This window comes from Elephas maximus, chromosome 9 (genome assembly GCF_024166365.1).
Source record: "Elephas maximus indicus isolate mEleMax1 chromosome 9, mEleMax1 primary haplotype, whole genome shotgun sequence".
Taxonomy (NCBI): Eukaryota; Metazoa; Chordata; class Mammalia; order Proboscidea; family Elephantidae; genus Elephas; species Elephas maximus.
The window spans coordinates 102,520,458-102,532,552 of NC_064827.1; positions in this window are offsets into that span (position 1 = coordinate 102,520,458).

The following is a 12,095-nucleotide window of genomic DNA, read 5'->3' on the forward strand; positions in this document are numbered from 1 at the left end:
GGAGGCTTGAAAGAGTGGAATACCTTTTGTTTTTAGAAATTTTGGTACCTTGGGAGCCCTGGTAGTGCAGTGGTTAAAGCGCTTAGCTGCTAACCAAAAGGCCAGGGTTCTGAGTGCACCAGCCGCTCCTCAGGAGAAAGATGTTGCCGTCTGCTTCCTTAAAGATTTAAAAAAAAAATTTTTTTTTTTTTTTTTTTTTTACAGGCTTAGAAATCCTATGGGTAGTTCTACTCTGTCCTATATAGGGTTGCTACAGTCAGAATTGACTTGACGGCAACAGGTCGGGCAGGTTTTAGGTCCCTGGGTGGCCCAAACAGTTTTAGGGACTTCTCTGCCTCTTCATCTCCAGCTTGTCCACTCATTGTCTGTGGGGTGCCTCATGTAAACCCCACTGCAACTATAACCCGCTTTACTGTCACCAGAGCCCTGGTGGCACAGTGGTTCCACACTACGGCTGTTAACCAAAAGTTCAGCAGTTTGAATCTACCAGCCACTCCTTGAACCCTATGAGACAGTCCTACTCTGTCTTATAGGGAGGGTCCCTATGAGTCAGAACCAACTCGAGGGCAACAGGTTTGGTTTGTTCTGGTTTCACTGTCAGAGTTTTCTGGCTTTTCAAAGTACGTCATGTGTCTTAGCTATCTAATGCTGCTATAACAGAAATACCACAAGTGGATGGCTTTAAGATACAGAAACGTATTCTCTCATAGTCTAGGAGGCTAGAAGTCTGAATTCAGGTGGGCAGCTTCTGTGGAAGGTTTTCTGTCTGTGTCAGTTCTAGGGGGAAGGTTCTTGTCATTAATCTTGCCCTGGTCTAGGAGATTTTTGGTGCAGGGACCCCTGGCCTAAAGGACACATTCCCCTCCCGATGCTTCTTCCTTGGTCTCATAAGGTTCCTCTTCCTTCTGCTTCATTCTCTCTTTTGTATCTCAAAAAATACTAACTCAAGATACAACCTAATCCTGTAGATTGACCCCTGCCTCATTAACATGACTGCCTCTAATCCTGCCTCATTAGCATCATAGAGGTTAGGATTTATAACACACAAGACAATCACATCACAAAATTGTGGACAACCACGCAATGCTGGGAATCATGGCCTAGCCAAGTTAACATACATTTTTTTTTGGGGGGGGGGGACAATTCAATTCATAACAATCATTTTAATTGGTCTTCCTTGTAGGCAGAGACTCAATCCTAAACCCTAACCACCTCTCACTAGATTGACTAAAAGAGGCATGATATTAGCAGTTGGCACCAGATTTTCATTAGGGTAGAAAATTATCTACGTTAGGAAAATTCTACACGCAGTTAAATGTGACCCTCCTCTCTCCCCTTCTAGGTAGAAAAAAGCTTCAGAGATGGGGGGTGATATGGGTGCTGCTTGTCATAGTAAGAAGGAGAAAAATTGCAAACTCTTAGGTCCATCTAGTGAGAGGTGGTTGTTGTTGTTGTTATGTGCCGTCGAGTTGGCATACATACTCAATTTGTTTGCTGAGCAAATAATCTGAGAAGCTGGACTATATGAAGAAGAATGTGGCATCAGCATTGAAGGAAGACTCCTTAACAACCTGCTATGTGCAGATAACACAACCTCGCTTGTTGAAAGCGAAGAGAACTTGAAACATTTACTGATGAAGATCAAAGACAGGGTTTCATTCTGTTGTATATGGGGTCCCTAAGAGTTGGAACCAACTGGATGGCACCTAACAACAATGATAAAAACCACCTCTCACTAGATCGACCTAAGAGTTTGCAATTTTTCTCCTTCTGCTATGACAAGCAGCACCCATCTCCCATCTTACTTCTGAAACTTTTCCCACATGGAAGGGGAGAGAGAATGGTCACCTTTAATTGCATATGGAATTTTTCTAATATAGACAATTTTCTGCTCAAGTGGAAATCTGGTGCCAACTGCTAAGATCATTGAATGTTCTCCTCCTTGTTGTCTATTATTATTTCCTCTCATCACCACTCCAATTGCTACCACACACGATCATCCACAAGCACATACTTCTTTCTTTCTCCCTTATCTATTATAAAGCAACAAAACAATCAATGTTAAAGCCAGGTATATTAAAATAAAGGTCCCTAGGTAATGCAAGGAAACGCTGGTGGCATAGTGGTTAAGTGCTATAGCTGCTAACCAAAAATTGGCTGTTTGAATCCACAAGGCACTCCTTGGGAACTCTATGGGGCAGTTCTACTCTGTTCTATAGGGTCGCTGTCAGTTTGTGCTCTACTACTAACTGAAAAGTTGGCAGTGTGAACCCATCCAGCAGCACCACAGAAGAAAGCCTTGGTGACCTGCTTCTGTAAAGATAACAGTCAAGAAATCTTCATGGAGGAGTCCTACTCTGACACACATGAGGTTGCCATGAGTCAGAATTGACTCAACAACAACGGGTTTAGTTGTGTTAAAATTATTGATGTTCTTTGGGACATGGCTGATTTTTTTCCTGGTTCATTGCAGTGCAACAAATTAGACAAATGATATATAAACTAGGTCCAGAACCTAGAACTGCTCATTAGGTGGAGCAAACCCTTAGTGGTCCCTTAACAATTTGAGGCCTGTCTTAGTCACCTAGTACTGCTCTAATGGAAATACCACAAGTGAATGGCTTTAACAAAGAGAAATTTATTCTCTCACAGTCCGGTATGCTAGAAGTCCAAATTCAGGGCTCTGGCTCCGGGGGAAGGCTTTCTCTTTCTGTTGGCTCTGAAGGAAGGTCCTTATGATGCATTAGTCTTCCCTTGGTCTGGGAGCATCTCAGCGCAGGAACCTCTGGTCCAGAGGACATGCTTTGCTCCCAGCCCTGCTTTCTTGGTGGTATGAGGTCCCCATGTCTCTCTGCTTGCTTCTGTCTTTTATATCTCAAAAGAGATTGGCTTAAGACACTATCTAATCTTGTAGATCTCATCAATATAACTGCCACTAACCCATGTCATTACATCATAGTGATAGGATTTACAACACATAGGGAAATCACATCAGATGACAAAATGGTAGGCAATCATACAATACTGGAAATCATGACCTAACCAAGTTGACAGATATTTTGGGGGGACACAATTCAATCCATGACAAGGTCCTTGGAGAAAGTCCAGATTGGTAGACAAAAGGCAACAGATAAAAGGTCTAATAGTTCCTCTAGCACTGGGGAGTCTCCATAGCCTCACTCCTAGAATGTTCTGACAGATGGGCAGAGGCTGATGAAAGGGATCCAGCAGCTAGTCACACATGGGTGGATTCATCTGGTGTTCTCACTTAATAGGTACTTGGGTATCTAAACCACGAGTGGGTGAGTCTCGATAAAATCTGATGGGGAGAAGTAGGGACTGCCAACGGGAGGAACTCTTGCCCCTAAAAGCAGAGTGAAGGAGGCTAAAAATAAATAAATAAATAGGTAGGTGTGCAGCATGCTACTAACACCTGCACTCAGAAAATGGCGGGGGCGGGGGAAGCAAAGGGAAGGTCAACTTGATCATGGACCTCCAGAAAAGTTTTAGCAAACTATGGCCCATGGGCCTGTTCAACAAGCCACCTATTTCTGTAAATAAAATTTTATCATAAACACTGCTGAAAGAGATTAAAGAAAGCTGCAATAAATAGATGTTCTGTGTTCTTGGAGTGGAAGACTTAATACTGTTAAGATGTCAGTACTACCCAAAGTGGTCTCTAGATGCAATGCAATACCCATCAAATTTCCAACAGCCTTCTTTATAAAAATGGAAAAACCAATCCTCAACTTTATGTGGAACGGTGAGAGGCTCTGAATAGCTAAAACATTGTTGAAAGAGAAGAACAAAGTAGGAGACTCACATTTACTGATTTTAAAACGTATTATACAACAACAGTAATCAAAACAGCCTGGCACTGGTACAACAATAGACACATAGACCAATGGCATAGAATTGAGAATTCATAAATAAACTCACACATTTAAGGTCAACTGATTTTTGACAAGGCTGCTAAGTCCATTTGATGGGGAAAGAAGGATCTCTTCAATAAATGGTGTAGGGAAAACTGGATTTCAACATGCAGAAAAATTAAACGGGATTCATGCCTCACACCAGACACAAAAACAAATTCAAAATGGGTTAAGGACCTGCTGTGCAAACTAAAGCCAGACAACACTTAGAAGAAAATGCAGGGACAATGTTGTTGGGCCTAGCTTTTAACAATGGATTATCTAATATAATAACAAAAGCACAAACAGCAAAAGACAAATAAATAACTGGAACCTCATAAAAATTAAAAAATTTTGTTTATCAAAAGACTTCACCAAAAAAGTGAAAAGACAAGCTACTGACAGGGAGAATATGTTTGGAAACCATATATCCAATAAGAATCTAATAACCAAAATATACATAAAACTTTGACAATTTAGCAACAAAAAGACAAATAACTGAATCATGAAATGGGCAAAGGGCTTGAATAGACATTGCACAAAAGAGGACATTCAAATGGCCACCAGACACATGAAATGTTGCTCAGGGTCATCACCCATCAGAGAGATGCAAATTAAAACCGCAATGAGACACTACCTCACTCCCACTAGGATGACTAAGATTAAAAATAAAATAAAATAAGAAATAAACACAGAAAACAACAAACGTTGGTGAAGATGTGGAGAAACTGGAACTCTTATCCATTCCCGGTGGGAATGCAAACTGGTACAGCCATTGTGGAAAACGGTGTACAGTTCCTCAAAAAACTAATAATAGACCTACCATATGACCCAGCAATTCCACTCCTAGGTACATACCCAAAAGACTTGAAAGCAGAGACTTAAAAAGAGAGTTGTAAACCGATGTTCAATGCAGCACTATTCACAATAGTTAAAAGGTGGAAACAACCTAAATGCCCACCACAGATGAATGGATAAAGAAAATGTGGTACATACATACAATGGAATACTACTCAGCCAGTAGAAGAAACAAAGTCTTGATACATGCTACAATATGAATGGGGCTGCAGACATTATGCTGAGTCAAATAAGTCAGTCACAAAAAGATAAATATTATATGACCTCACTTATATAAAAACACCAGAAAAGGCAAATGTATGGACTAAAGTTTACTAGTGGTCACCAGGGTCAGGAGGCAGGTGGGAAGGGAGGTTTAATGGTAATGGAGAAATCACATTGATTAGGGTTAAGGTTGAGCAGCCGATTATTGTAATTGCTATCAATCAGTTGTACACCTGTAAAACTTTGAACTGGAAAAATTTGTGTGATAGGTATACTTACAACGATGACTAAAAAAAAAAAAAAAATGAGTAGTAGCTGAGGCTGCTTTGTACAACCAAAAACCTCATGGGATTTGGTTCCTTGGTCTAGAGGTTCAGGGTCACAGTTTCATGGGACATCCTAGTCAAGTGGCCTAATGATGTCTTTAGTGCTTCAGTTCCACCACCTAGTTCATTGCATAGTACCTGGGGTCTTAAAAGCTTGCAAGCAGCTACCCAAGGCACAACAACTGGTCTCTATTCTCCTGAAGCAACAGAGGAAGAAGAAGAATCAGGTGTAGGAAGAGGAAATGGAATATATGGCTAATTGCCTATGTGAACAACTGCCTCCTTTGCCATGAGACCAGAAGAACTGGATGGTGCCTGGCTACCATTACTGGACATTTTGATCTAAGATTCTATAGAAGAATCCTGACCACAAGGGAGAAAATGCAGAGCAGAATTTCAAATTCTCACGGACTCCAGACTTTCTGGAGTCAACAGGGCTGGATGAACCCCTGAAACTATTGCGCTGAGATAATCTTTAAAACTTAAAACAAGAATATCCTGTAAGTCATCTTAAAACAAAGCAATAGTTTAGCTTAAGTAGTGAAAAAAAGTCTGCCTTGAGCATTATGCCTTTTAAGAACTATCTTTTTTTATATATGTGGGATCAAAGTGACAACAAAACTGAAAGATTAAATAGGAACCTCAGAGGGCAATGAGTTTATGTTAATGGGGGAGGAACAACTCAGAAAAAAAAAAAAGAGGGTGAGAATTGTTGTGCAGCTCGAAGAATGTAATCAATGTCACTGAATCGTACGTGTAGAAACTGTTGTATTGGTGTATGTTTTGCTGTGCATATTCTCAACAACAACAAAATAAAATTAAAAGAAAAGAAATTGCCACAAACTCGATGGCTTAAAACAACAGAAATGTATAAATAAATAAAGTTTTATTGGAACGCAGCCACACCTATTCACGTACATATATATATATTCTATGGCTACTTTCTCACTACAACAGCAGAATGGGGTGGTTGGGACAGACACCGTCTGGCCTGCAGAGCCTAAAATGTTTACTATCTGGCCCTTTACAGAAAAACTTTGCTGACCTCTGCTGTAGAACTGAGTTCCTGAAAATAGAGATTTTTGTCTATCTTGCCCACATCTCTATTCCCAACACCAACAATAGTCCTGGGCACTTAGCAGGTGCTCAGTAAGTATTTGCTGTATGAAAAAATGAGTGAATGAATGAACAAATGAACTCTTAAATGTTGATCATCTCTTATTTCCCAAGCTTCTTTCTCCAAAGAGCACTATATGCCATAGAGAGAAATATGGGTCCCCTCACAGTTGTGGAGCAAGTAAGGTTTGCGAAGAACAAACCAGGACCTGATCATCGTCCTACAGAGCACAGGGAAGTTTTTCTATGTCCCTAACTGCCTTACCAGCAGAAACCTCCCCTCTGTGCCTATTTCTAGAAATTAAGCCTAATTTTAAATCTGCAAAATTAGCAAAGCGTCCTGATAGTTTTCACTAATGAATTCTAATGGTTAATTATGCTTAGCTTCTTAATGACTTTCTCCCTCTGTCAGGGCCCGCAGCTCTGGTTCTGCTCAGAGGGCACAAAATGAAACCAACTGATTATATTTCTTAAAAAAAAAAAGCTTTGAGTTCACTGCAGTTTTCTTTTCTTTTCTTTTTTGATCGTCCTTGTTTTCACAGTTAAGAGCCAATCAGAAATAAATATAATAATGGTAACCAGTTAGAAACTTTCAGTTTTCAGATTTTAAACACCTATGCTGACTTTTCAGAGCTTGGGCTTGGGTGAAGGTTGGCGTTTAGTGATCTTGCCCCCCCACCCCCCCAAAAAATTAGAGCTTCCAAAGAAATAAAATAAAGGCTGAATTCTTAGGATCTCAGTATCTGAGCCCTCTGAGGAGAATTTGCCAAGGAAACCAAAAGCCTGCCCCAAAACAAACTCACTGCCATTGAGTCAATTCCAACCCATGGTGAGCCCATGTATTACAGAGTAGAACTGCTCCATGGTGTTTTCTTGGCTGTAATCTTTGTGGACGCAGATCACCAGAACTTCTTCTAAAGTGCTGCTGGGTGGGTTCAAACCATTAGCAGTTGAGCACAAATAATTTGTGCTACCTAAGGACCTTCATTTTAATATACTTGGTTTTAATATTGATTGTTAGTTGTTTGATAACAGATAAGGGAGAAATGGAGAAGTGCATGCTTGTGGACAGCTGTGTTTGGTGGTAGTTAGTATGATGATGAGAGAAATAATAGACCTGTTAAAATGTAATGTAAAGGCAACAAGGTAGGGAATATTTTATGATCTTAAAAACTGGAAACAGACTTCTACTTGTGAAGAAAATTGTCTTTGTTAGGAAAACTTCTATGTGGGGTTACAAACAACCCTCCTCTCTCCTCTGCTGGGTGGGCAAGTCTTCAGAGGTGAGGGGTGAGATGGGTGCTGTTTGTCATAACAGAAGGAGAAAAATTGCAAACTATTAGAGGGTTTAGGAGCAGGGATATTAGGGTTTATAATGGAGAAAAAGAGGGTGCCATCAGCGTGCTAGAAAGTTTCCCCCCAAAGACTTCACTAAGCCCACAGATATTTGATGTGAGGGATTTTTGTTAGTGATTGGGTGGTGACAGTAAAAGGGAGCTATGTTTACACTGGAGTTCATGTAAGGCATCCCACAGACAATTAGCAGGCAAGCTGGAGTCAAAGAGGCAGAGGAAACAGAAGAACTTAAGGCTTCCCAGGAATTCTCCAAAATATTTGGATGGGCTTTGGACTGTCCAATCTTCCTTATATCTCAACGGGAAGAGAGGCCCAAAACTGACATCTCTGTGTTACGTAAGAAAAACAAAATTGGGCGTATCTTAAATCTGTGTGCCCTGATTACCAGTTATACAATTACTGCAAAATAAAATGGGTTCTTAGAATTTCCAATTTTCTATTTCTGCACATTTGGCTCTCTAATGGAGTCTTCTCTCTCTATACCCACCAGTTTGGTCATAATTTTTCCTTTATTCCACAATTTTTTAAAAATCTACTTTAGGAATAGCTTATGAATGTGTTCATATCAAAGTACAAGAGCACATAATATTAAGACACTCCACCTTTCAGGAATATAGACCAGAGCCATGAGATAAAGACATAACGTGCTTATAGCGGAATTTCATGTGCCAGTCAGCATTCAGGTGTCCCTAAACCCAAACCAAGGCAGAAAAACTCATTTGGATCCCTACCTCATATCATACTGTTGTTGTTGTTAGGTGCCGTCGAGTTGGTTCTGACTCATAACGGCCCTACGCACAACAGAATGAAACACTGCCTGGTCCTGCGCCATCCTTAAAATCGTTGTTATGCTTGAGCTCATTGTTGCAGCCACTGTGTCAATCCACCTCGTTGAGGGGCTTTCTCTTTTCCGCTGACCCTGTACTCTGCCAAGCATGATGTCCTTCTCCAGGGACTCATCCCTCCTGACAACATGTCCAAAGTATGTAAGACGCAGTCTCGCCATCCTTGCCTCTAAGGAGCACTTTGGCCGTACTTCGTCCAAGACAGATTTGTTCATTCTTTTGGCAGTCTGTGGTATATTCAATATTCTTCGCCAACACCACAATTCAAAGGCGTCAACTCTTCTTTGGTTTTCCTTATTCATTGTCCAGCTTTCACATGAATATGATGTGATTGAAAATACCATGGCTTGGGTCAGGCACGCCTTAGTCTTCAGGGTGATATCTTTGCTCTTCGACACTTTGAAGAGGTCCTTTGTGGCAGATTTACCCAACACAATGCGTCTTTTGATTTCTTGACTGCTGCTTCCATGGCTGTTGATTGTGGAGCCAAGTAAAATGAAATCCTTGACAACTTCAATCTTTTCTCCGTTTATCATGATGTTGCTCATTAGTCCAGTTATGAGGATTTTTGTTTTCTTTATGTTGAGGTGTAATCCATACTGAAGGCCGTGGCCTTTTGATCTTCATTAGTAAGTGCTTCAAGTTCTCTTCACTTTCAGCAAGCAAGGTTGTGTCATCTACAAATGCAGGTTGCTAATGAGTCTTCCTCCAATCCTGATACCCCGTTCTTCTTCATATAGTCCAGTTTCTCATATTATCTGTTCAGCATACAGATTGAATAGGTATGGTGAAAGAATACAACCCTGACATGTGCCTTTCCTGACTTTAAACCAATCAGTATCCCCTTGTTCTGTCCGAACAACTGCCTCTTGACCTATGTGAAGGTTCCCCAGGAGCACAATTAAGTGTTCTGGAATTCCCATTCTTCGCAGTGTTATCCATAGTTTGTTATGATCCACACAGTCGAATGGCTTTGCATAGTCAATAAAATACAGGTAAACATCCTTCTGGTATTCTCTGCTTTCAGCCAGGATCCATCTGACATCAGCAATGGTATCCCTGGTTCCACGTCCTCTTCTGAAATCGGCCTGAATTTCCGGCAGTTCCCTGTCGATATACTGCTGCAGTCGTTTTTGTATGATCTTCAGCAGAATTTTGCTTGCATGTGATATTAATGATATTGTTCTATAATTTCCACATCCGGTTGGATCACCCTTCTTGGGAATAGGCATAAATATGGATCTCTTCCAATTGGTTGGCCAGGAAGCTGTCTTCCATATTTCTTGGCATAGATGAGTGAGCACATCCAGCGCTGCATCTGTTTGTTGAAACATCTCAATTGATATTCCATCAATTCCTGGAGCCTTGTTTTTCGCCAATGCCTTCAGAGCAGCTTGGACTTCTTCCTTCAGTACCATCGGTTCCTGATCATATGCCACCTCTTGAAATGGTTGAATATCAACTAATTCTTTTTGGTATAATGACTCTGTGTATTCCATCCATCTTCTTTTGATGCTTCCTGTGTCGTTTAATATTTTCCCCATGGAATCCTTCACTACTACAACTTGAGGCTTGAATTTTTTCTTCAGTTCTTTCAGCTTGAGAAAAGCCAAGAGTGTTCTTCCGTTTTGGTTTTCCATCTCCAACTCTTTGCACATGTCATTATAATACTTTGTCTTCTCGAGAGGCCCTTTGAAATCTTCTGTTCAGTTCTTTTCCCTCATCAATTCTTCCTTTTGCTTTAGCTGCTCGACGCTCAAGAGCAAGTTTTGGAGTCTCCTCTGACATCCATCGTGGTCTTTTCTTTCTTTTCTGTCTTTTCAATGACCTCTTGCTTTCTTCATGTATGATATCCTTGATGTCATTCCATAACTTGTCTGGTCTTCGGTCACTAGTGTTCAGTGCATCAAATCTCTTCTTGAGATGGTCTCTAAATTCAGGTGGGATATGCTCAAGGTCATATTTTGGCTCTCGTGGCCTTGCTCTGATTTTCTTTAGTTTCAGCTTGAACTTGCATATGAGCAATTGATGGTCTGTTCCACAGTTGGCCCCTGGCCTTGTTCTGCCTGATGATATTGAGTTTTTCCATCATCTTTTTCCACAGATGTAGTCAATTTGATTTCTGTGTGTTCCATCTGGCGAAGTCCACACGTATCGTTGCCGTTTATGTTGGTGAAAGGAGGTATTTGCAATGAAGAAGTTGTTGGTCTTGAAAAATTCTATCATTCGATCTCCGGCATTGTTCCTGTCACCAAGGCCATATTTTCCAACTACCGATCTTTCTTCTTTGTTTCCAACTTTCGCATTCTAATCACCAGTAATTATCAATGCATCTTGATTGTATGTTTCATCAATTTCAGACTGCAGGAGCTGATAAAAATCTTCTATTTCTTCATCTTTGGCCCTAGTGGTTGGTGTGTAAATTGGAAAAGTAGTCGTATTAACTGGTCTTCCTTGTAGGCGTATGGATATTATTCTATCATCAACAGCATTGAACTCAGGATAGATCTTGAAACGTTCTTTTTGACGATGAATGCAACATCATTTCTCTTCGAGTCGTCATTCCCAGCATAGTAGACTATATGATTGTCTGATTCAAAATGGCCAATACCAGTCCATTTCAGCTCACTAATGCTTAGGATATCGATGTTTATGTGTTCCATTTCATTTTTGATGATTTCCAATTTTCCTAGATTCATATTTCATACATTCCAGGTCCCGATTATTAATGGATGTTTGCAGCTGTTTCTTCTCATTTTGAGTCATGCCACATCAGCAAATGAAGGTTCTCAAAGCTTTACTCCATCCACGCTATTAAGGTTGACTCTACTTTGAGGAGGCAGCTCTTCCCCAGTCTTCTTTTAAGTGCCTTTCAGCCTGGGGGGGCTCATCTTCCAGCACTATTCAGACAATGTTCCACTGCTATTCATAAGGTTTTCACTGCCTAATTTTTTAAGTAGACTGCCATGCCCTTCTTCCCAGTCTGTCTTAGTCTGGAAGCTCAGCCGAAACCTGTCCTCCATGGGTGACCCTGCTGGTATCTGAATACTGGTGGCATAGCTTCCAGCATCACAGCAACACACAAGCCCCGACAGTACGAGAAACTGACAGACACGTTCATACCAAATAGGAAAATAAATTTTAAATGAATTAAAGTATGATATCCTTCACCATGGAGACATGATATGAACTTTTACATAGCAAAATAATAGTAATAACAAAACAAAAAAATATGACACAGTGAGGAAAAAATATTTGCAGTACATATTGATAGTAAAAGGGTCTTTCTTAATATTTAATGATCTAATGAATTGTTCATTCCGTTGGCAAATATGAGTCAGAATTGACTCGACATCAGCAGGTTTTGTTTTGTTTTGGTATATATCAGACACAGTTGCAGGCATTGTTCTGTAGATACAGCAGGAATACAAGACAGAGAAAGCCCCTCTTCTTACGGATCCTGTATTCTAAAGTGTGTG